At 35.1% G+C, this 25,299-nt stretch overlaps 1 pseudogene; it reads right to left on the reverse strand.

Moving 5' to 3' along the window:
• Nucleotides 1-337: 337 nt before the first annotated feature.
• LOC128579125 (ankyrin repeat domain-containing protein 12-like) overlaps nt 338-25,299 on the reverse strand; it is a 79,484-nt pseudogene continuing 54,522 nt past the window's right edge.

Raw genomic sequence — 25,299 nt, forward strand, 5'->3', positions numbered from 1 at the left:
TCCCAGCTACTTGGGAGGCTGACATAAGAGAATGGCTTAAACCCAGGAGTTGGAGGTTGCTGAGTTGTGACACCACAGCTAGAGGCTCTATCTCAAATAATAATAATAATAAACACCAAAACAATATGATACTATCTAAGAGGCATACTGGTTTATAGTATACTCCTGGACTACACTGGTCACTTCAGAATTCATCACTTATTTAAGATGCTACTATATATGAAGTATGGGACAAAAAGCATGTATGTAACATTTTCCTACAAATTATTATTGTATTTACTAACTTTTAGTAAAATTAAAATAATTTTTAACAAAAGAAAGAAGTTCCCTACCTTCCACATTCTATGCTATAGTTATATTCAAATGGCTTTCTGTTCAGAAGATAGACAGAATCAGCAAGCACTCTTGTTCCTTGGTCCATGGAATGCATCTTTCTTTTTCCCCTAATTTAATGTTCTCTGCAGAGCAAATCCAACAAGGAAGTACCATCACTTTATCACCCACTATTATTAATGATTGCATTCTAGTATACTTACAATTATCTGGAAAATAATTCAGCTAGATAACCTCTGAGTTAACATGAATTTCTTTTTAAGAAAATTTAAGTATACAAAGGAAATTAGGAATGGCAATTGTCTTAATATAGATTTTCTTTTAATTTGGAAAAGCATTGATTTATACTTTGCTTTAAACAGCATAGACTCTTAAAATAGCCAGTTAAACACCCACTTTTAGATTTTTCTTTAATAAATAAGACAAACTAAATTTGAAATTATAAAAATGAAAAGATGTATAAGAAAATATAACTTAATTTTAGGACAACATAACTCATTTCAAAAATAAATATACTGCACAGTCTAAAACATATTTGTTTCCAAAGCAAAATACTTCCTTATTGTTCCCAATAGAAGCCAACGCCTGTGTTTTTTTTTTTTTTTATTTATTGTTGGGGATTCATTGAGGGTACAATAAGCCAGTTACACTGATTGCAATTGTTAGGTAAAGTCCCTTTTGCAATCATGCCTTGCCCCCATAAAGTGTGACACACACTAAGGCCCCACCCCCCTCCCTCCATCCCTCTTTCTGCTTCCCCCCCATAACCATAATTGTCATTAATTGTCCTCATATCAAGATTGAGTATATAGGATTCATGCTTCTCCATTCTTGTGATGCTTCACTAAGAATAATGTCTTCCATCCAAGTTAATACGAAGGATGTAAAGTCTCCAGTTTTTTTTTTTTTTTTAGAGACAGAGTCTCACTGTACCGCCCTCGGTAGAGTGCCATGGCGTCACACGGCTCACAGCAACCTCCAACTCTTGGGCTTACGCGATTCTCTTGCCTCAGCCTCCCGAGTAGCTGGGACTACAGGCGCCCGCCACAACACCCGGCTATTTTTCTGTTGCAGTTTGGCCAGGGCCGGGTTTGAACCCGCCACCGTCGGCATCTGGGGCCGGCGCCATACTCACTGAGCCACAGGCGCCGCCCAAAGTCTCCATTTTTTTTAATGGCTGAATAGTATTCCATGGTATACATATACCACAGCTTGTTAATCCATTCCTGGGTTGGTGGGCATTTAGGCTGTTTCCACATTTTGGCAATTGTAAATTGAGCTGCAATAAACAGTCTAGTACAAGTGTCCTTATGATAAAAGGATTTCTTTCCTTCTGGGTAGATGCCCAGTAATGGGATTGCAGGATCAAATGGGAGGTCTAGGTTGAGTGCTTTGAGGTTTCTCCATACTTCCTTCCAGAAAGGTTGTACTAGTTTGCAGTCCCACCAGCAGTGTAAAAGTGTTCCCTTCTCTCCACATCCACGCCAGCATCTGCAGTTTTGAGATTTTGTGATGTGGGCCATTCTCACTGGGGTTAGATGATATCTCAGGGTTGTTTTGATTTGCATTTCTCTAATATATAGAGATGATGAACATTTTTTCATGTGTTTGTTAGCCATTCGTCTGTCATCTTTAGAGAAAGTTCTATTCGTGTCTCTTGCCCATTGATCTATGGGATTGTTGGCTTTTTTCATGTGGATTAATTTGAGTTCTCTATAGATCCTAGTTATCAAGCTCTTGTCTGATTGAAAATATGCAAATATCCTTTCCCATTGTGTAGGTTGTCTCTTTGCTTTGGTTATTGTCTCCTTAGCTGTACAGAAGCTTTTCAGTTTCATGAAGTCCCATTTGTTTATTTTTGTTGTTGTTGCAATTGCCATGGCAGTCTTCTTCATGAAGTCTTCCCCCAGGCCAATATCTTCCAGTGTTTTTCCTATGCTTTCTTGGAGGATTTTTATTGTTTCATGCCTTAAATTTAAGTCCTTTATCCATCTTGAATCAATTTTTGTGAGTGGGGAAAGGTGTGGGTCCAGTTTCAGTCTTTTACATGTAAACATCCAGTTCTCCCAACACCATTTATTGAATAGGGAGTCTTTCCCCCAAGGTAAGTTCTTGTTTGGTTTATCGAAGATTAGGTTGTTGTAAGATGTTAGTTTCATTTCTTGGTTTTCAATTCGATTCCAAGTGTCTATGTCTCTGTTTTTGTGCCAGTACCATGTTGTCTTGACCACTATGGCTTTGTAGTACAGACTAAAATCTGGTATGCTGATGCCCCCAGCTTTATTTTTATTACTAAGAACTGCCTTAGCTATACAGGGTTTTTTCTGGTTCCATAACAAAACGCAGAATCATCAACGCCTGTGTTTTTAAAAGGAAGGACTGTTTTTAAAGGGGATGCTGTCAAAAGAATTTTCACGGCATCAGTACACATTTTGTCCCCACTAAAAGTTGAGAGATTTCAAATGTCCACTACTTCCTTCTTCACAACAAATAAGCTAGGATAGTTTTGGGATGTGGTTTCGCTCTTCAGTGCTAATGAAATAGAACAGAATCTTTTACATTTTGTGGCTTTATCAATTTTCTTACTCTCTAATGATGTTTGTGAATTTGTATTCTTTTTTCCTTGATCAGATATGCTAGCCATCTGTCTATTCAATCTTGTCAGACAAGTGATTAGAGCTTTCATTCTGCTGTTTTGTTTAGAAATATTAGAAAAAAATTTTTCTAAATCATTAAAGTTTACTCTTTATTAACATCTTGCTTTTCTCTTTTCTTCTTTTCTTGCTTTTTCCTCCTGATTTTCTCAGTACATTTTCATTCCTACTTAATTATTTTATGACAAATATGTGCTTTTACTGAATAAGGCAAAACTCTGGCTTCATATCATAAGTACTAATGGTTATGCTGATAATGTCTGCAATTTTGAGACTTTCTGTTTAATAAGGAATCATATATGCTGGAAAATCCATTAAAAGTTTTCAATTAGTATTGTGTTTGTCAATTCTGCCTTACATTTCTAACAAATTTTGCTCTACATATTTTGACAGTGTTATCTGATGTTAAATAAGACAATAAAATTTTATCTTTGTTTTGTATTATATCACCTTTATTATCATAAAATCATCCTTTTGCCATGGAATATTTTTTGGATTTAATTTTTTGTCTAATGTTAACAAAATGGGTACCTTTTTCTTTCTTAAAGTATTTTTTAATTGGTATTTTTTCAACTATCACAGAAAAATCATTACCATATAACCTTCCCAATTTGAAAGATGACTTTACTATACTTGCCACCTCTCTTCAAATGTTGTTAGTGTCATTTGGTATTTAAATTCCAGGTTATTACTTTTTTCACTTTTCCCTTTTAATGTAATATCTAATATTTATAGTCAATTTGACAGTATTTACCAGTTCTTTAGACATCTCTCTTGCAGTCAGTGATCACTGCCAGAACTTTTATTCCATGGCTTCTTTATTCATGTTTAATAATTTAGCATCATTTCTTAATCAGTTAAAGTACATTAACAAACATTTTGTTTAATAAGGCAATAAGGATGTTTTTTATTCAGGAGGTGTGTTCTTTACATGCAAAGATAATTCAACTGTACTATATAAAATAAAAGTAAAGGCCAGAACTTTCTACCTCAAAACTGAACATGTTGTTGTTCTGTTGTCTTGTGGAAATGGTTGAGTTTAAATGAATATAGTTTGTTTTTTCTCTGATGTATAATGTAATATGAAAGTAATATTTCCTAACTACCTACAGGAATTTTTAAGATTTTGTGAGGACACGGCTATTTATAAGATTGATAAAATTCTTTTTCATTGATTTTTCTGCCTAAAATATGGTTAACTACTCCAATCTGTATAAATAAGACTTTCTTCAACACGAGGAAGTTTTTTTCTGTTGTATTTTTATGTTTCTTTAAATCCAAATACACTGAAAGCTTTCTAAAATATTGTTTTAGATTTTTCTTTTTTAAAAAATTATCCCCATCCTACAACAATGACTAGAATTCAACCACCTAAATCACAAAAGTAAAATTGCAAAGGTGACTCACGAATGCCAAGAAAAGTTATAAAGCGTTTGGTAAGTAGCTCCATAAAGAAGTCAGAGTAGCAGCTATGACAGTGATGCACAGGGAAAGACTCTACAGTGGGCTTGAATGTAGCAATAGCTCAGAAATATATAGGGAAAAATACAGGAAGAGGACAGACCTGGCAACTCCATTCACACAGGTTATGTGTAGCAAATAAATACACATAACTTCATCATTCTTGGCTATGCGGTAAGTATTACTCTAATAGAAGCCTTATTCTAACGTACACACATTTCATTTATCCTAAACCAATCTGGAATAATCTATTCCAGAAGCCTTATTCTAACGTACACACATTTCATTTATCCTAAACCAATCTGGAATAATCTATAAATTACTATGTCAAACAGCTGAATGTTGATTATCTGAAACAAACCTGTGTCACTTTCATCATCATCAGACAAAGGCACCTCTCTTTTTAGAAGCCACTCCAACTCTTCTGTTTCTGCTACATCCACTGGATGCTCCCCATGTTTGTTAGCTTGAAATGGATTTCCACCGTGAAGGAGTAATAGTTTCACTATCTGAAACATTAAACAGTAGGAACATTTAGTTTCTTCATAGATTGTATCATTTTGACCATTCTCTTAGTAACATTCCTGATACCCTCCTACTCTCAACTACTCTGTGCCCATTCCTTGTAGCGTATAGTCTAAATCATTACTATTCTTTTCAAATCCCCTTTTCAATGACATACATTCCCTAATCTGATAATCTTATAAACTACAAAGAATTTCTTTCTTAAAATTTAAACTGGGCTGCCCAGGTGTGGTGGCTCATACCTGGTAATTCTAGCACTCTTGAAGGCTGAGGAGGGTGGACTGCTTGAACTCAGGAGTTGGAGACCAGCCTAAGCAAGATCAAGACTCCGGCTCTACTAAAAGTAGAGAAACTGAGGCAGAAGGACTGGTTGGGCCCAGGAATTTGAGGTTCCTCTAAGCTACGATAATGCTTATGGCACTTTACCTAGGGTGAGAGAGTTAATATTCTATCTTAATAAATAAATAAATAAAAATTTACACTAGGCTATTTTAGCAGTTAATCTCATTGTTTCTCTTCTTCTTTCATCAAGAAATCAACAACTGGCGGCGCCTGTAGCTCAAGGAGTATGGTGCCAGTCCCATATGCCGGAGGTGCCGGGTTCAAACCCAGCCCCGGCCAAAAACCACAAAAAAAAAAAAAAAAAAAAGAAATCAACAATTATTTACTGAGTATCTATTAGTAAGTACTGTTCCAAGTTCTTCTGATAAATCCATGAACAATAGCAAAAAGCTCCCTGGGCTGTTGAAATGTATATTCTCAAAGGACTATCAAAGGAAGTATTTCTAGTCTACTTAAGGATAATATTACTACTAATGCTCTTAATTTTACTCTTTTCCATCCCACAGAATTTTAACTATCTTTAACTTGTATGAATTTACTTTGAACTAATGAAGCTTAGTGCCAGGCAAGGCTGCTCACGTCTCTAATCACAGCACTTTGGAAGCCCGAGGTGGGTGGATTGTTGAGGCCAGAAGTCTGAGATCAGCCTAGGCAACACAGTGAAACCCTATCTCTCACACAAAAAATAATAATAATAAATAAATAAATAAAAATAATGAAACGTAAACTTCAAGGCCCTTTACTTTCACTGGCCCTGTATAGGTCTCTAATTTTGTATCCAAGATGTCAAAATTTTTCTTAAAGAGGCCCTCTTTCCTTCTCCAAATTATTTAATTTGTTTTTGTTTTTAGAGATGGAGTTATGCTCTATTGCCCAGGCTGAAATACAGTGGCATCATTATAGCTCACTGCAACCTTGAACTCCTGGGCTCAACTGATACTCTGACCTCAGCCTCCTGAGTGGCTGGGAATACTGGTGTGCACCACCATGCCAAAATGATTTTTAAAAATTTATGGGAGATGGGGGTCTATGCTGCCCAGGCTGGTCTTGAACTCCTGTTCTCAAAGTGATCCTCCTGCCTCAAACTCCCAAAGTACTGCAATTATAGGGGTGAACCATTACTCAGCCTCCCCACCAAATAATACACACTTCTCACTCTACATAATCAGGATCTACCTAGTTGGTCACCGTTTTTTTTTTTGTGTGTGTGTGTTTTTTTAATCTTCTTTCTTTCTACATTTTTTAACATATTTTAAATTTTCCTTTTTTTTTTTTTTTTTTTACTTATTTTGGATTCTATGAAGAAGCCATTCTTTCTGGTTCATGTCTCTTTTTTTCTTAAAACAAATAATAGCGATAGAGAAATAAAACATAGGTAAGACAAGAAAATGTGTTCAAACTTACAGCCTCCTCTGCTAGCTAAACTTTCCTTTCTTCGTAGTCAACCTCCTGAAAAGATGTTTGTCCTTGCAGCTGTGATTTTCTATTGACACTTCACTCTTCTACCTCCGACTCTGCTACCAACAATCCTATGAAATGGTTCTAAGAGCTATACATATCTAACTCAATGATGGTTTCCCTATAGCACTGTTCTTATTTTCTCACACTGAAGTATACAGCATCTCTTTGGAGCAAACACTCTGTCTGAATTGACAATTATGCAACCCATTCATTCATTTTTATTCTCTTGCTTATGCTCTCAGCTCTCTTCAACTCCAAATCCAAACAAATGCTCATTGGATATAAGCAATTGATTATATGTGTATTTTAATAAAAAAAACCTAAAGCCAATAGGACACAGAGTTCATTAAACGTGTACCCTGACATTTTATCTGTTTCCATTCTCAATGACTAGCATCAAAATTGGCCTTGTCACTAAAGCCAAAAAGCTGGGAGTCATCACCAATTCTTCCTTTTCACTCATACTCTACATCAAAGAGGTGGCCAAGCATTACTGATTCTGCCTTCCAACCATCTATTCTTGTTTTTGATCTTTAGTCTATTTCCATTGACACTGATTAGTTCTATCAAACAAATTCATATTACAACTCATTTCCTTCCTTATTCTATACAGTAACATTCATATGGCATCAAGTTTTTATTCATCTGCATATTCCTCACACATAATTCTGGTGTTTTCTGGTACTTAGAAAATACATTTGTTATGTCTTTTAAAATAATGTTTAAATGAGTAACATGAAATAGATGAATATTAATTGCATTGGCCATTAAGGGTTAAATGCATTTAAAACACAATGCTATAAATCAGGAATTTCTAACAAATCAAAGTATTTAAGAGTGAAGATTCACAATGAATAATAAAGATTTTTTCAAGACCATCATTATAGAAAAGTTCAAAATGTAAGAATGTGTAAAGAAAACAAATTACTGTATTTTGGATGTATAATGTGCTCCTGCATATATACCACATACCTAAGTTTTTGGCCCAAACTTTCAGGAAAAAAATTATTAGTTTTTATTTTTTATATTTTATTTTTGAGACAAAGTCTCACTATGTCACTGTCAGTGGAGTGTCATGGCATCACAGCTCACAGCAACCTCAAACTCTTGGGCTTAAGCGATTCTCTTGCCTTAGCCTCCCAAGTAGCTGGGACCCAGGCCACCATAATGCCTGGCTATTTTTTGTTGCAGTTGTCATTGTTGATTTTAGCTGGCCCTGGATGGGTTTGAACCCGTGAGCCTCGGTGTATGTGGCTGACCTACCCACTGAGCTATGGGTGCTGCCGAGTTTTAATTTTTTAAAGGATGGTGGAAATAGCCATACAGTGTCACCTCATTCTCTTGTGAGAGGTGCAAGGCGTTTATTAGTGGAGATGGCTACTGCAGAGAAGCCAGGAGTGAGTCCAGGTGCAGGTGAGAGTGGTCCAGATGACTTGAATACCCAACCTTCCCAACTTCCCCCTCCCGGCCCACCTTCATCTCCACATCCTCTCATTTCCTACTCCCACCCATACGTTAACACTGGGAACATGGCCACAGCCTCTCTGCTGAGAATGTTGGCCAGCTTATTTCCTGGGAAGTTGGTGTGAGGGACCCAGGACTGAGAGGGCTGCTGAGAGGAGATCCTTGCTCTTTCTGGGCTGCCTCATCTCTTGCAAAGCTGGCCCCATTATGAGGCCCTGGGGACACTGTGCTAAGGAGGAAGCCTTCCCTGATGATAACCGATATCGTTTTATGTTTTTTCTGTTTCTTGTCCTTGTGAGTCTATGTCCTTTAAAATTTTCCCCTACTGTCATTTTAGGGGGTTTGAGAAGTAACCAAGGCAAAAATCTTTTAAGTCATTATAAATAATACTATACTGAACATCTTTGTGAGTTCAACTTCTAAATTTTGGGGCTCATTCCATTAGCCTTAGAATGAGAAAACAAAATGAAGGATCTTGATATTGCTAATAGCTTTCTACACTCATCAGGAAGTCATCAATTAATATTACATGCCTATGAAAAGTCAGGTACAGTTGATTCAAACATGTTAGCAAAAAATATATACCATTTTACAGATTATTTACACATACAAACAATTATTCTAAAAAAGATTTAAGGCAACTTAAAGTTGCTTAAAATTTAACAGGCAATAAATTAAAACTAGGTAAAATACTAAGACAAAAAGATATCTAAAATAGAATTAGGAATAAGGGTAGCATAAACATGTGTATGATTAATTACTACTATGCATGTGGAAATGGTGGATCAAAAATTAGGTTCTTAATGAGCTATGTTGATCCCTTCTTATTGTATAAACAATTTAGAGCTGATAAATTTGTTATCTTTCTGCTTCTTCTATCTGAGAAACACTTTATGGATAAAGCTGTCATGATTATTACTAAGAGAAAAAATCCTGGCAGATGCTCTTCCATGAGTCATTACAAAAGTTTTGAGATAAAATAAAAATTAAAAAAATGTAAAATTCACATGGACACAAACAAATGAAGCTCTGTCAGCAGTATCAGTTATCCAAGCAAGTTGAAACTTACACAGATGAATCAGAAAGGATGCTGTCAACAGTGCTCCTTGGTAGTGAAATAAGGACCACAAAACAGCGTCTGGAAACTTTTGTAGTGACCCATGTAATAGATACAACAGACATACGTGTGCAGAAATGAGTTTTTGGTAGCTCTCATTTCCCTCCTCCATAGGCACATGTAAAAGAACAAGGAGAAAATAGCTCTCAAAGCTCGTGAATTGTGACTCCTACTATCCTAGGCATGCCGGGAGGAGGAAAAGGAAAGGCCCCTTGAAAACAGCATGCCACTCTCCCTCTGGAAAGAGACTGGAAATAGTATGGAGTCCTTATAAAGGCATGAGCTCAAAGGTCAGCTTCTGGAAATATTTTGCAATTATGTGCATATTTAGAAACATGTACTCACAGAAACCATGTCTTAGTCACAAGCATAATTCTTAAAATTATACTGAAAAATCGGGAAACCTTTATATATCACACTTACAGAAAATGACTCATCTTTGGTAAATAATCAATAATGTTAAATAAAAAGGGGGGGCAAAAGGTATAGTATTTAAAATATCATAGCCAGAAAATATATCAGTTTCTGATAAACTAAGACAAACCGGCAATGTACCCTGTATGCTGTCAGGCCTTATGGATTAAGTTTTAACATTCATCTCAGTCATCCATTCATCCATCCACCTATGTATCTTTCCAACTACTAACACATATAGTAATGCTAAATTTATTGAGCATTTCTTATGGGACAAGCAGTTCCAGAGTCAATAACACAGTACAACACAAAATGCCCATATGCCTGGTTTTTGCAGTCTAGTGCAGGAAACATGGCTCTAGACAAGAGCATCAGTAGACAATGACAGGGCATCTGCTATCATGTAGGCTTGTATAAATTGCCCAGGAAGCCGAAAGGACAGTCCAATAGAAAGCAAGGACCAACTTCAGAAAATTAATAGCTACAGATTACATTTTTCTTCCCTCAAAATAAAAACGTTTTTATTGACAAACATGGAAAAATAAAGCATTTTTATCTAAATTTTAGTTCAAAAATATTTTGGTATATTTGAAATGCAGCAATAGAAAGGCAGCTTTTTGATATTTTACCTTTGACACTGCTGTAACATTTTAAGATTTCAACATGTGCTTATGTGTAGAGTATCTTTTTTTTTTCCTTTAAAATATCCCCTTTTGACAGGTATTATTTATTATCTAATTTAAAGATGAGGAAATGGAGATTCAGAGAAGATCACAGCCTAGTAAACTGGCCAGGTCGGAACTGAACTTCTATTTTCCCTCCAAATTCCATTTTTGTCTCAATTAAAGTAAAATGCCTTTTAAAAGACAGGCAACATGACATTAAATTTGTATTTTATGTAAAGTACACTTTAACCAGTATCTCTGATAGTGGAATGTCTTGAAATGAAAATTTTTCCAAAATATTTAATCAATTGGCAAATTAAGTAGATTATTTTATGAAAAGGCTAAATCTGACTATGATTTATAAGTTAGAAAGTAGAAGAAAAAATATAGATGAGTTGATTAAGCAATGAATGAAATTATGACATAGATCATATGACTAAAAAATGAACAAAATAACTATGGGTTGAATTTTTATTTAAAAAATGTGAATTACTGTTTTTTCTATCATACTTGTATCTCTGTGCCCACTACTGGCAGAATCATGGAGTGGAGTGTCATCATCTAACCCCTGTGTGTTAACATCTGCTCCAGCAGCTATAAGTATCTTAGCAACATTGTAATATCCAACATTACAAGCTTCATGCAGTGGTGTCCAACCTGAAGTTAGAATATTAATTTGACATATGATTCACTTGCACTAATTCAAGCTACATGCTTTTCATATACAAACCTACGTGTGACATGTGAATTCTAAATTTCACATGATATAAGAGGAAAAATAAGTAAAGCAGCAGCCACTGAAAATAAGTTATCTAAGAAAAACATTAACTTTACTGAAGCATTGTTCAAGATAGTATTATAGTTGATCCTTGAAAAACATGAGGGTTAGGGGCACCAACCCTCACGCAATTCAAAATCCACATGTAACTTTGACTCCCCCAAAGCTTTACTAATAGCCAAATGCTGACTAGAAGCTTAACCAGTAACAGTTGATTAACACATATCTTGTATTTCATATGTATTATATATTGTATTCTTACAATAAAGATAAAGAATGTTACCAAGAAAATCATAAGAAACGGAAAGCATGTTTACTATTCATTAAGTGGAAATGCATCATCACACAGACCTTCATCCCTGACATTTTCACAGTAGGATGAGGAGAGAAGAGGGGCTGGTCTTGCTGTCTCAGGGGTAGCAGAGGTGAAAGAGGTGGAGTTAGAAGAAAAGGTGGGTGAGACAGGCACAGTTGGCGTAACTTTACAAAAGATACATGGTAATTTCACTTTTTTGCTTTTCCAATCTCTAAAAATGTTTATGTTTTTGTATGATACCAACCCTCCTTCCACCATTTACCTTAGTCCAGTGCCTGTATAATAGGAAGGTCCATGTCATTACAAAAAAAGTCAAAAAAATTTTGAGTAATTGGAACCCTTCTGCCAGACTGTCAACTTGTTTCTGGCACTGTTCTTCTAAATCCTTCTCATCACCTGGTAATGGTTCAGAAGCACTCATCAAGTCATCTTCTGTTAATACTTCTTTTATGTCCATTAACTCTTAAATTTCCTCAAAATCCGCATCTTGAAACCCTTGACCCACCACCATTTTTGTCATAATCTCATGATTTCCTTGATTGGCTCTGAGGTAAATACTGTGAAAGTCATACATAACATTCAGATACAGTTTTCTTCAGCAGGTATTTACTGTTTGGGACTTGATGGCTTTCAAAGTTTTGGGGTTTTATTATTTGTTTTTGAGACAAGAGTCTCACTATGTTGCCTTTGGTAGAGTGCCATGGTGTCACAGCTCACAACAACCTCAAACTCTTGGGCTTAAGCACTTCTATTGCATCAGCCTCCCAAGTAGTTGGAACTACAGGCACCCGCCACAATGCCCGGCTATCTTTTGGTTTTGGTTGTGGTTGTCACTGTTAGTGTGGCAGGCCAGGGCTGGATTCAAACCCACCAGCTCTGGTGTATGTGACTGGCATCCTAGCCACTGAGCTACAGGTGTCGAGCCTAGTTTTTTTTTTTCCTTTTGAGACAGGCTTTTGCTCTGTCACCTGGGCTAGAGTATAGTGGCATTATCATAACTCACTGCAATCTCAAACTTCTGTGTACAAGGGATCCTCCTGCCTCAGGCTCCAGTCAAGTAGCTGGACTACATACGTGTACTGCCACATCTGGCTAATTTTTCTATTTTTTCATAGAGGGTCTTGCTCTTGCTCAGGTTTGTCTCGAACTTCTGGCCTCAAGCAATCCTCCTGCCATAGCCAAAGTGCTAGAATTACCCACCATTCTGTCCTCTCATAGCCTTTTCTATTACAATACCATCTTTTCTTTTTTTTTTTTTTATTGTTGGGGATTCATTGAGGGTACAATAAGCCAGGTTACACTGATTGCAATTGTTAGGTAAAGTCCCTCTTGCAATCATGTCTTGCCCCCATAAAGTGTGACACACACCAAGGCCCCACCCACCTCCCTCCTTCCCTCTTTCTGTTCCCCCGCCATAACCATAATTGTCATTAATTGTCCTCATATCAAAATTGAGTACATAGGATTCATGCTTCTCCATTCTTGTGATGCTTTACTAAGAATAATGTCTTCCACGTCCATCCAGGTTAATACGAAGGATTTAAAGTCTCCATTTTTTTTAATGGCTGAATAGTATTCCATGGTATACATATACCACAGCTTGTTAATCCATTCCTGGGTTGGTGGGCATTTAGGCTGTTTCCACATTTTGGCGATTGTAAATTGAGCTGCAATAAACAGTCTAGTACAAGTGTCCTTATGATAAAAGGATTTCTTTCCTTCTGGGTAGATGCCCAGTAATGGGATTGCAGGATCAAATGGGAAGTCTAGCTTGAGTGCTTTGAGGTTTCTCCATACTTCCTTCCAGAAAGGTTGTACTAGTTTGCAGTCCCACCAGCAGTGTAAAAGTGTTCCCTTCTCTCCACATCCACGCCAGCATCTGCAGTTTTGAGATTTTGTGATGTGGGCCATTCTCACTGGGGTTAGATGACATCTCAGGGTTGTTTTGATTTGCATTTCTCTAATATATAGAGATGATGAACATTTTTTCATGTGTTTGTTAGCCATTCGTCTGTCGTCTTTAGAGAAAGTTCTATTCATGTCTCTTGCCCATTGATATAAGGGATTGTTGGCTTTTTTCATGTGGATTAATTTGAGTTCTCTATAGATCCTAGTTATCAAGCTTTTGTCTGATTGAAAATATGCAAATATCCTTTCCCATTGTGTAGGTAAAAACAGAGACATAGACACTTGGAATCGAATTGAAAACCAAGAAATGAAACTAACATTTTATAACCACCTAATCTTCGATAAACCAAACAAGAACATACCTTGAGGGAAAGACTCCCTATTCAATAAATGGTGTTATGAGAACTGGATGTCTACATGTAAAAGACTGAAACTGGACCCACACCTTTCCCCACTCACAAAAATTGATTCAAGATGGATAAAGGACTTAAACTTAAGGCATGAAACAATAAAAATCCTCCAAGAAAGCATAGGAAAAACACTGGAAGATATTGGCCTGGGGAAAGACTTCATGAAGAAGACTGCCACGGCAATTGCAACAACAACAAAAATAAACAAATGGGACTTCATTAAACTGAAAAGCTTCTGTACAGCGAAGGAGACAATATACAATACCATCTTTTCAATGGTATAATCTTTCCAGGCTTTTCCTAATGTTCTATCAGTGTTTTCTTTTCCTTTTCCATGGAATACCATGTGTAATGAGCCTTAAAGATCCTTATGATCTTCTATCTTCTGATCTTGAAGCTGATTTAGACACATTATATTTGGGGGCAAGTAGACTACTTTAATGCTTTTGGTGTTACAATCAAGGGATCCTGGTTAGCCACAGGCATTGTCTAATATTAAAAGAACTTTAAAAGGCAGTTCCTTGTTGGCAAGATACTTTCTGACTTCAGGGACAAAGCACTGATGGAACCAATCTAGAAAGGAGTTCTTGTTCAGGCCTTCCTGACTGACCCTGGTGTTTACCTTGTCCTGTCACAGTCAGGAGGAGTTAGCAAATACTTTATAGATAAATATTGATCATTAACCTAATTGCATTTGCACGAAACACCAGAATTAGCTTATACATTAATGTCCCAAATAATGGTGCTCACTTTTCTTCCTTACTAATAATTGTCCTTTCTGGAATACTTTTTCCAGAATAAGGCCCTTTTAATCTACATTAAAAACCCTGTTCAGGCTGACATCCATTCTCTTCAAATTTTTACAAATTTTAACTTTTTAATAATGCATCTGTGTATATTTTATGGCAGTAAATGATAAAATAGACTAGTATCTACACATATTTTATACATTCATGACATACCGCTTTCTTAATTTTTTCAATAGTTCTAGGCTACATAGTTTGAATTTTTAAAAATTGTTGGAAATCTCAAAGAATTCCATATATTTACTGAAAAATTCTTCATATAAATGGATTCACACAGTTCAAACCTGTGTTGTTCAAGGGTCAAGTATATTCCAACGGGCTAAATTATGTGACAAAAGTATTAACTACTTAAGTTTATCCAATAAACATAAACTCGACAATTTATAATCATTTAAACTATGAAAAAGACTGGTAAAAGGAGGTGAAGTACTAATAAGCTTGATTAGTCTTTCAGGAAACAAACCCATTATGTTTTAAAGGCTTTGTTCTGTTGATACAATATTTTCTGAATTTAATACTTATTTTAACTAAAAAATTTATCATTTCAATTACTTTTGTAATAAAAAGGTACCATGTTCACAAAAGAAATATTAGAAAACATTAAAAAATACAAAGAAGAAAATATGGGGTCTGACAATTAAGTTCGGGAACCTGGGACTGTGGGCTTACAGTTGGCAGTACTGTTATTAAATAGCTCAGTAAAGTTTCATACATAACCTTGGTATATCAACATCTTACAGCTGTGTATGTGTTGATATGTGGTGGTGACTCACTGAGTGGTATTCATTATTGCTTTTGTGTGTTCGTATATTGTGAGAATGTCAGAGCTTCAATTAGAGCAATGAACAAACATTAAATTTCTTGTTAAACTTGGCAAGAGCAGAAATGAAATCAGGGACATGTTAGTCTGAGTTTATGGGGATAATGCCATATAGAAAACAGCAGTGTACAAATGGATTAAACATTTTTCTGAGGGGAGAGAAAACATCACTGATGAAGAGAGGTCAGGGTGGCCAGTAATGAGAACTGATGAAAACATTGCAAAAATCTGTTGAATTGTGGATCAAAATCATCAGCTGACTGTGAGAAGCACAGGATACCAAGTAAACATTGACAGAGAAATAGGAAAATGTTAACCAAAACTCTTGGCATGAGAAAGAGGTGTACAAAAATGGTCCTGAAGGAGCTCACCAATGAACAAAAGCAAAAGAGAATCAAAGTGTGCCAAGACCTTTTGGAGAGGCAAGATGATGTTTTGGGCCACGTTATCACAGGTGATGAAACATGGGCGTACCAATAACAATAACAATCCTAAAACAAAGGGTCAAAGTGCAAAATGGAAATCAGCCAATTCACCACAACCACAGATGTTCTGTCAGTCCAAATAAAGAGTCAAAATGATGTTGCTATCATTTACTAATACCAGAGAAATTGCTCATTATGAATTTGTATCTGTGGGACAGCTCATCAAGTCTATTTGGAAATCCTAAAAAGACTGCAGGCAACAGACAAAAATGACCTGAACTGCGGCTGCCCGTAGTTCCAGCTACTTGTAAGGCTGAGGCAAGAGAATAGCTTAAGCTTAATATTTTTAGGTTGCTGGGCGGCCCCTGTGGCTCAAAGTGGTAGGGCGCCGGTCCCATATGCCAAAGGCAGCAGGTTCAAACCCAGCCCCGGCCAAAACCCACCAAAAAAAAAAAAAAAAAAAAAAAAAAAAGATTTTTAGGTTGCTGTGAGCTACTGATGCCTCAGCACTCTACTGAGGACACCACAGTGAGACTCTGTCTCAAAAAAAAAAAAGAAAGAAAGAAAAAAGAGGAAAAAAATAGAAACTCCTGAGTTCAAGTAATCCACCCACATGGGCTTCCCAGTGTGTGGGTAATTTCTGGCATGAGCCACACTGTGCCCAGCCCTTAATCTTTCTTTAAAGTAGGTCTTATTTATCACACCTTTCCCCCCTCATACCAGAGACATAAATTCCAGGTATAGTATAATAGGGCTACATGTAAAAATAAAATCTGTAAAGTAGAAATATAAAAAGATAGTGCTACAATAGAAAGCTTTCTTAAATATCAAACAAAAACCCACAAATGAAAAGAGCAATTGATATGTTTATATAAAACCACAGTATAATATTACAGCAAGAGTTCAAAATAAGCCACAGTGAAAATCTTTACATATCTGACAGAGAAATAAAACCTAGTCTAAATGAAGAAGGGCTCTTATGTTAAAAACTGTACCAAACCAAAAGAAAACAGGCAAAGTAGTGGATTTGACAATTCACAAAATATGCATAAATTTATAATCAACACAAGAAAAATGTTTACTGTCACTACTGATTCCAAAAATCCAAAATTAAGATTTTTTCTTTTTATACTTTTCAGATTAATAAGTTGATAATACCCACTTTTAGTGAAGATATAAGGAAAACGGCTCTTTCATATACTATTAATGACAGTATGAATTTATACAGGTTTTTTTGGTTGGCCATCAGCCACTATTTCAAAACTTTAAATATACATCTCTTTTGATTTAGCAATTTCACTTCTGTTTAACTGTTTTCATTATCTATATACAAAGATGTTTCTATATGGATTTTTACTACCATGTTGCCTATAGAAATTTATACTACAAAATTATTATGTAGCTGTTAAACATGAATGAAGTAGGTCTCCTTTTATAGGAGGAACATCTGTAAGACATTAATAGCTAACGCTGCAGAACTACAGACTAATACAGAAGTAATTTCATTTTTGAAAAGTCTGTTATCTAAATATATATCCTCATTATACATATAGGACTATGAAAATGCAGTGAAAGCATAACCTCTAATTGTTAACATTTCTGGGGAAGAGAAAGAAACTGGGGATAGAGTCCTGTCGTATGTGAAATTAAAGGGAATTTCTATATTGTTCCTGGCATACTTTTACTGTTAGTACTCTTTACAGTAAAAATGCACTAGTATACTACTTGAGTGACGAAAATAAAAATAACAATACCATTCTCTCACAGTCCTCATCTGCAAGTTAACAAATATTCTTAATAGAATTAAGAATGAATTAATTACTTTGAAAACATTATATCACTCAAAATCACCTAGAATAGAACCTAAATTGGATAAAGAATTACAATGTAATACGTTAACTAAAATATAAGTTTAATACACAAAACTGTGAGTTATTACTGACACGAAATTATAATAGAGATCTGGGTTTTATATACACACTTTAGAAGTTTTGTAGTAATACTTATAGAAGTCTTTCACTTCAGCAAAAGGAATAAAGAAATGTGGATTAAATTTTAACAGGATCTGTTCAAATTTTAGTTCTTGAATATTAGTCCTATATTACTTGTCTTACCTGCAAAATCTTTCACATTCGCCCCTAAACTTATTAATTCTTTAACTTGTTTCACATCTCCTCTAATAGCTGCCATGTGTAAAGGAGTTTCACCACGTTCATTTCTTTAATTAACTTTATCTTTTTGTCGCGATGAAGAACTGGGAGTTTTCTTTTCGGTTGGGGTTGTTTGTGATGGATGATTTGGTGTGGAATGTACAAAAAAGAAGAAAGTTAACAAAATAGGCTAAATATTTTGTACCCTTAAAGGTTTTTATTGGTAACATACTAATTTCCAGGAACACAGGGAATACTTTCTCACCCTAACAATTCAAAACATGACCTGAATGATACATTAATAACTTTATCCAAATACATGGAATAGATATTCCCCTCAGGCTTGTCAAGTATCACAAGCCAATTTAGAAAATGTTTTATTCTGTCAATTCATAAAATTTGTTTAAAGTAATAAAAATGTATCAAGTATGCATCCTGAAAATGTTTGCTTAGTGAGTAATTTGATGAATTGCTAAATATATTTTGCCAAGACAATGTTATGCTATTATTCTAAGACCTAGATGAAACAAACTTGAAGACTGGAATGTACACCTCTAACAAAGACAAACCACTAGAGTTGTTTTGTTCTGATATTAAGTACAAATTAAAGTCACCATGGTTTTAGTATGAAAAATGAAATCAAAGGTCAACAAAAAATACAGGTGACCTGGAAAAAGGCCTACAGAAATTGTGCTTTGCTTTGATTCCTTTATTTTGGTATTTGTTGTAGTTTCTATTATCAAAAACCAAGAAAGTTAAACTATAAAATACCCTAAATCTCCTGCTCCATTTCAGAACTACTAAAAAAAACTCTGGTTTCTTAATCAATTTAGAATTCAAAACACACACACACACACACACACACACACACACACAGTGTTAACTAATTCTGAATATTTATAACTTTTAAAAGAAAGTTATAAATAAGAGAAAAAAATCTATGTTTTAAGAGAAAAACATCTATGAAAGTTATCAGTGTTGCAATATGACATGATCGAAATTCTCAGTATCACTCATTCATTAAAAAGAAGTAAGTTTAAAGTTTATCTTTTGGAATTAAAGCACATTAACTCAATTACAGTTTCCTATCTAAGTATTTCCATAACGTTATTGAGCAAGAACCTCGTCTGTCTAATTCATCACTGTATCCTCCCTCATTGCTTAGAAGACTTCTTGACTTACAGTGGTACTTGAAAATATTTGATTAAATTAATTGTTTGATAATTTTTGTGGTCAAATTATTTAAGAAAATTAGCTTGTTGAATTCCTTAAAAACTAAAGATTGATCTACGAGTAAAACAATGAACTGTACACTCTGAGAATACCTATATGACAGAAAACAGCTTGATATTTTAAAAGCTTTCCAATCTAGTTTATACATATTAATAAAGAAAACTAAGAGCTAGCCTTAAAAAAGCCAACTATAGCCAACTATTTATAATGCTATTTATGACAAACCATAACAAAAATATATGTATATTTGTATGGTTACACCTAAAACATCCCTGGAAATACAGATAAGAAATTGTTAATAGTGGTTGTCTCTTTAGCAGAGGTCACTGGAGATGAAGGAGGATTTTTACTTCTTGTCTTAACATATTAATTCTTTATTCTGTAAAGGACAAAAGTTCACGGCACTGGAGAAAAAAAAAGTTTTTTTAAAACGTCTTTTCATTTAACTATTAAACCTAATTCAAAGTCAGCATTTGATAGAAAACATTTAAAATTTTAGCAATGTAAGAAATCTTTAATTTGGCCACAGTCTTTCTCAAGTTGAAGGTGGAAAAGGTTAAGAGTAACCATAACATAACTATTTCAAAAAGCAGGAAGCCCTAAAAAGTTTTTAGTAGCAAAACATATTTAGATACATTCATGCTTTAACTGAAATTATGATACTTAGAAACTGTAAGGAATTAACCATTGCATCCAAGTAAAAAGAGTCAATATAGGAAAAAGTACATTGAAAAAATCTTTCCAATCCATTACAAGAGGATCCATTATGCTACCCGGAGTCTTAAATAAAGATGTTTGAATTCACGCTGAATGAAAACTATACAATTATTTTTTTTTTCTTTTGAATTTGTTCATTGCTGAATAGTAATAACTACTTCAGTCCAGCTGGGGACTAGATTTTATCTACCTTTTTAGCTCCTTTTAATAAATCAGCAGTTTGTTTAGTCTGTTCCCTCTTTTTGTCCTGCTGGTAATCCATCTCCAATTTATTTCTGGAGCATACACTACATGAATAAACACACACATACACGTGGCACATCATCTTAACTGGAAATGTGAAATTAAATATGAAATAAACTTAGTACACAGCAGATGTTTTCCTTTTAGAAGAATGTAGTAGATTTTAAGCAATAAAATACAGATCAACACACTTACTTCTAAAAGTAGCAATGTGATAAGATTACCAGTTTATCAGCAGGATGCTAGTTAACTGAAAAGAAGTGCTCCAGTGGCACAATTGGTTAGGGCATGGTACTGACAGAGTTAACTGAAAAGAAAACTATATCCTAGAAGCAGACTTATAGAAAGTAAGATGAAAAAAGTCATCAAAAAGGTAAAAGCACATAGTTCTGCAAGAAATTTCTCAAGGTGGATCAATCACTTTCTAAATTATTTATTTTATTTAATATTTACTGAATGTCCACAAGTACAAAGACTTGCTCTTGTACAGCTTCTAATTTAATGGAGGATATAGCCAATCAATGAACTGTCACACAAATAATCATAAAATAACAAACTCATGGTGTAAGTAATTCTGATTAAATCCCATGGCATAAGTAATTCTGATTAAATCCAAGAAAAGATAAAAATTAAAAGTAGTTAAAAATAATTATTAAGACAGGCTAGAGTTGTCTGAGGAAAACTAAGGCTACAAATTAAGTCAATGATGGTAGGTATCACCTGGACTGTCGTCTCTTGCTGTCATCTGCATAAGAAGTGCCATCTGTTTTCGCTCAGAGAGTGGATAACCAAAAAGAATGCTACCTGGTGTAGGTTTCTTATTTCCAGCTTCTTTTTTTGTTTTCTTCTTTTCTGAACCTTCTTTCTCTGGAATTATTAATAAAAATGTAAGAATTTGAAACAAATGCAATTATTCAAAAGCAAACATAGATGACTTTTTTGATTTATGCTATACATGTATACTAGCAATAGCCAGACAAAAAAAGCAATGGGGTTTTATTATATTATGTAAAGAAATTTCATCTTGAATGCACTAAAAAAAATTTTAATTCTATTATTTTCTGAAAATAACATTTGAAAATTTATTCCTAATAAAACTTGTACTTTAGTGATTTTTTCTAGTACAATTAAACTTCAATAACATTTCAAACATTGCTTAGTATTACATCTTTGAAACTTCTTCGTTCATTATAATTTTATTCTTCCTAATTACTGCTAAGCCTATATATCAGTACTCCTTCAAATTACCTTCCTAATGCCAGCGCTGATTTGTGCAATCTCTCAAGGAACTAAGTATTTTTTTATTTTATTAATCATAGCTGTGTACATTAATATGATCATGGGGCACCATACACTTGGTTCATAGACCGTTTGACACATTTTCATCACATTAGTTGACATGGCCCTCCTGGCATTTTCTTAGTTACTTTGCTAAGGCATTTACATTCCACATTTACTAAGCTTCATATATACCCTTGTAAGATGCACCACAGGTGTGATCCTTTCAATTCACCTCCCTCTAACCACCTCCACCCTCCCTCCCCACCCTTTCGCCCTTCCCCCTATTCTTAGGTTGTAACTGGGTTCTAACTTTCATGTGAAGGTCCTAAATTAGTTTCATAGTAGGGGTGAGTACATTGGATACTTTTTCTTCCATTCTCGAGACACTTTACTGAGAAAAATATGTTCCAGCTCCATCCATGTAAACATGAAACAGGTAAAGTCTCCATCTTTCTTCAAGGCTGCATAGTATTCCATGGTGTACATATACAACAATTTATTAATCCATTCGTGGATCGATGGGCACTTGGGCTTTTTCCATGACTTATCAATTATGAAAAGGACTGCAATAAACATTCTGGTACAAATATCTTTGTTATGATGTGATTTTTGGTCTTCTGGGTATATGCCCAGCAGAGGAATTACAGGATTGAATGGCAGATCTATTTTTATATATCTAAGTGTTCTCCAAACATCTTTCCGAAAGGAATATATTAATTTGCATTCCCACCGGCAGTGCAAAAGTGTTCCCTTTTCTCCACATCAACGCCAACATCTCTGGTCTTGAGATTTTGTGATATAGGTTAGTCTCACTGGAGTTAGATGATATCTCAAAATAGTTTTGATTTGCATTTCTCTGATGATTAAATATGATGAGCATTTTTTCATATGTCTGAAGGCCGCGAGCCTGTCTTCTTCAGAGAAGTTTTTTTCAAGTCTCTTGCCCAGCCTGCAATGGTATCCCTTGTTCTTTTCTTGCTGATGCGTTTGAGTTCTCTGTGGATTCTGGTTATTAAACCTTTGTCGGAGACATAACCTGCAAATATATTCTTCCATTCTGTGGGCTGTTTGCTTGCTTTACTTGCTGTGTTCTTGGCTGTGCAGAAGCTTTTTAGTTTGATCAAGTCCCAATAGTGTATTTTTGAAGCTGCTTCAATTGCCTGGGGGGTCCTTCTCATAAAAAACTCATCCAACCCAATTTCTTCAAGGGTTTTCCCTGCACTCTCTTCTAGTATTTTCATAGTTTCATGTCTTAAGTTTAAATCTTTAATCCAGTAAGAGTCTATCTTGGTTAATGCTGAAAGGTGTGGGTCCAGTTTCAGACTTCTACAGGTTGCCAGCCAGTTCACCCAGCACCATTTGTTAAATAGGGAATCTTTTCCCCACTGAATGTTTTTATTTGGCTTGTCAAAGATTAAATAATAGTAAGTAGTTGGATTCATCTCTTGGTTCTCTATTCTGTTCCAGACATCTACTTCTCTGTTTTTGTGCCAATACCATGCTGTTTTGATCACTATTGATTTGTAGTATAGTCTGAGGTCTGGTAGCGTAATTCCTCCTGCTTTGTTTTTATTTTTGAGTAATGTCTTGGCTATTCGAGGTTTTTTCTGATTCCATATAAAATGAAGTATTGTTTTTTCAAGATCTTTAAAGTATGACAGTGGAACTTTAATAGGGATTGCGTTGAAGTTATATATTGCTTTGGGTAGTATGGACATTTTAACAATGTTGATTCTTCCCATCCATGAGCATGGTATGTTTTTCCATTTATTAACATTCTCGGCTATCTCTTTTCTTAGAGTTTCATAGTTCTCTTTATATAGATCTTTCATGTCCTTTGTTAGATAAACTCCCAAATATTTCATCTTCTTTGGCATTGCTGTGAATGGGATAGAGTCCTTAATTGTTTTTTCAGCTTGACTACTGTTGGTATATATAAAGGCTACCAATTTATGAATGTTGATTTTGTAACCTGAGACGTTGCTGTATTCCTTGATCACTTCTAAGAGTTTTGTAGTAGAGTCCCTAATGTTATCCAGATATACAATCATATCATCTGCGAAGAGCGAAAGTTTGATCTCTTCTGACCCTATGTGGATACCATTTACTGCCTTTTTTTCCCTAATTACAGTGGCTAAAACTTCCATTACAATGTTAAAAAGCAATGGAGATAATGGGCAACCTTGTCTGGTTCCTGATCTAAATGGAAATGATTTCAATTTAACTCTGTTCAATATGTTATTGGCTGTGGGTTTGCTGTAGATGGCCTCTATCAGTTTAAGAAATGTCCCTTCTATGCCAATTTTCTTAAGTGTTCTGATCATGAAGGGATGTTAGATGTTATCAAAAGCTTTTTCTGCATTGATTGAGAGAATCATATGGTCTTTGATTTTTACTTTGTTTATGTGCTAAATTACATTTATACATTTACGTATATTGAACCAGCCTTGAGACCCTGGGATACAGCCGACTTGATCATGATGTATAATTTGTTTGATGTGTTGCTGGATTCTGTTTGTTAGGATCTTGTTGAATATTTTTGCATCTATATTCATTAGTGATATTGGTCTATAATTTTCTTTTCTTGTTGGGTCTTTTCCTGGTTTGGGGATCAGGGTGATGTTTGCTTCATAGAACGTGTTGGGTAGTCTTCCTTCTTTTTCTACCTTTTGGAACAGGCTGAGTAATATACGTACTAATTCCTCTTTAAAGGTTTGGTAGAATTCTGATGTGAAACCATCTGGTCCCAAGCTTTTCTTTATGGGGAGGTTTTGTATGGTTGATGTTATTTCTGAACTTAACATGGGCCTGTTCAACATTTCCACTTGATTCTGGTTAAGTCTTGAAAGGTGACGAGCTTCCAAGTATCGGTCCATTTCCTTCAGATTTTCATATTTCTGAGAGTAAAGTTTCTTGTAATATTCATTAAGGATTTTTTGGATTTCTGACAAGTCTGTTGTTATTTCGTCTTTGTCATTTCTGATTGATGAGATTAGAGATTTTACTCTTTTTCCCTGATTAGGCTGGCCAACAGTTTATCTATTTTGTTGACCTTTTAAAAAAAACAGCTTTTTGATTTATTGATCTGTTGTATTATTCTTTTGTTTTCAATTTCATTTAGTTCTGCTCTGATTTTGGTTATTTCTTTTCTTCTACTGGGTTTGGGGTTGGAGTGTTCTTTCTTTTCCAGTTGCTTGAGATGTCCCATTAAGTTGCTAACTTCCTCTCTTTCCATTCTACTGAGGAAGGCTTGCAGTGCTATAAATTTCCCTCTTAGAACTGCCTTTGCGGTGTCCCAGAGGTTCTGATAGTTCGTGTCTTCATTGTTGTTTGTTCCAAAAATTTGGCAATTTCCTTCTTGAGCTCATCTCTGACCCAGCTATCATTCAGCATGAGGTTATTTAAATTTCATGTTTTTGTATGAGTATGCAGATTCCTGTTGTTACTCAGCTCAAGTTTTATTCCATGATGGTCCAAGAAGATGCATGGAATAACTTCTATTCCTTTAAATTTACTGAGGTTAGACTTGTGACCTAAGATGTGATCGATTTTGGAGTAAGTTCCCTGGGCTGATGAGAAGTATGTGTATTCTGTTTTGTTAGGATAAAATGTTCTGTAGATGTCTGCTAAATCTAAATGCTGGATGGTTAGGTTTAAATCTAAAATTTCTTTACTCAGCTTTTTGTTGGAGGATCGAACCATCACTGCCAAAGGAGTGTTAAAATCTCTGACTATTATGGAGCTGGAGGAAATCAAGTTGCTCATGTCTGTTAAGA

This window comes from Nycticebus coucang, chromosome Y (assembly GCF_027406575.1).
Source record: "Nycticebus coucang isolate mNycCou1 chromosome Y, mNycCou1.pri, whole genome shotgun sequence".
In the NCBI taxonomy this organism is placed as follows: Eukaryota; Metazoa; Chordata; class Mammalia; order Primates; family Lorisidae; genus Nycticebus; species Nycticebus coucang.